Source organism: Cyprinodon variegatus, unplaced genomic scaffold, assembly GCF_000732505.1.
Source record: "Cyprinodon variegatus isolate N-32 unplaced genomic scaffold, C_variegatus-1.0 Scaffold798, whole genome shotgun sequence".
Taxonomy (NCBI): domain Eukaryota; kingdom Metazoa; phylum Chordata; class Actinopteri; order Cyprinodontiformes; family Cyprinodontidae; genus Cyprinodon; species Cyprinodon variegatus.
This window is the reverse complement of record NW_015151251.1, coordinates 53,011-54,174: the sequence shown is the minus strand read 5'-3', so window position 1 is coordinate 54,174 and position 1,164 is coordinate 53,011.

Genomic DNA, 1,164 nt, shown 5'->3' with positions numbered 1-1,164 from the left:
ATATATATATATATATATATATATATATATATATATATATATATATATATATAATGCACTACAAGGCATCTCTCTACTACCTATAAATATAAAAATATAAATATCAGTGCATTATGGTTCTCTTGTGTTCTCAACAATAGGAAAGCATTCTATAAATATATGGTTGAGCTCATTTTTGGAAAAAACAAGAACCTAATGAAAGCGTTCAGGTTGAGTAACTAAAGGTCCATCAGCCCCGACTTCAGTATTTTTTTTCTATTATTAATTATTATTAAATTATTATTAAACATTACTTATATTTAGATCATTGATTTCATCCAATGGACTTTTAAGTGAAACTTGTTTTCTACTGCTTGCATTAAAAGCAGAGTGAAACTAATAATAATAAGAAAACTGAGCATAAAAAGCCCACAACTGTTTATTTAACTTATAAAAGTTAATAGTGAGTCCATGATGTCTATAATGGAGAACTTATGGCTGCTTTCAAACAAACCTGGCAACTATTGCTGCTTCTTCTCCGTTGGAAATTGTGATGTAGGCTATTTGTTAACTTTAGTAAATCAATAGAACAGGAAACTCCGGATCTGTAACAGCTCGTGTTTCGTGTTGATCATCAGTGGTGAGTCTGACTGTTTCACTCCGGGTTCACATTGTAAACTGATCTCACGATGGTGATGACTGCTCACCGTGGGTTTCTCTTTCTCCCAACTCGGACACTCCATGTGTTTACAGTTGGTTTCGTTCTGGTTGGTTCAGGTTCAACCTGCAAGTCCAGAAAAACAACCAGGGACCGACAATGCTGCTCGATGTGCCAAGAAGGTACGAGAACAACAGAGAGGGAAGTACAGAAGCGGAGAAACCATTTTGATACAACTTCTCAAACGGCTGTTTTCTGCGCAGCCATAAAAAAAGACAAAAATTCACAAACACGCAGCTCCTTTTTTAAAATACACACGGATGCCTTCAAATTTAGTCAGAATTTTTACAACCAATGTCGGTTGTAAAAATTCTAGAATAAAAGAATAAAACTAGAATAAAATGGCCTCATTTAAAAAAGTAAACTAAAGAAATATTTAGAAATCAAAACTGCGGTGAGTAGCTTCTTTTTTTTATCGTTATAAAAACATTTAAATCAATATCCAAAAGTTAAAAAAAAAAAAAAAA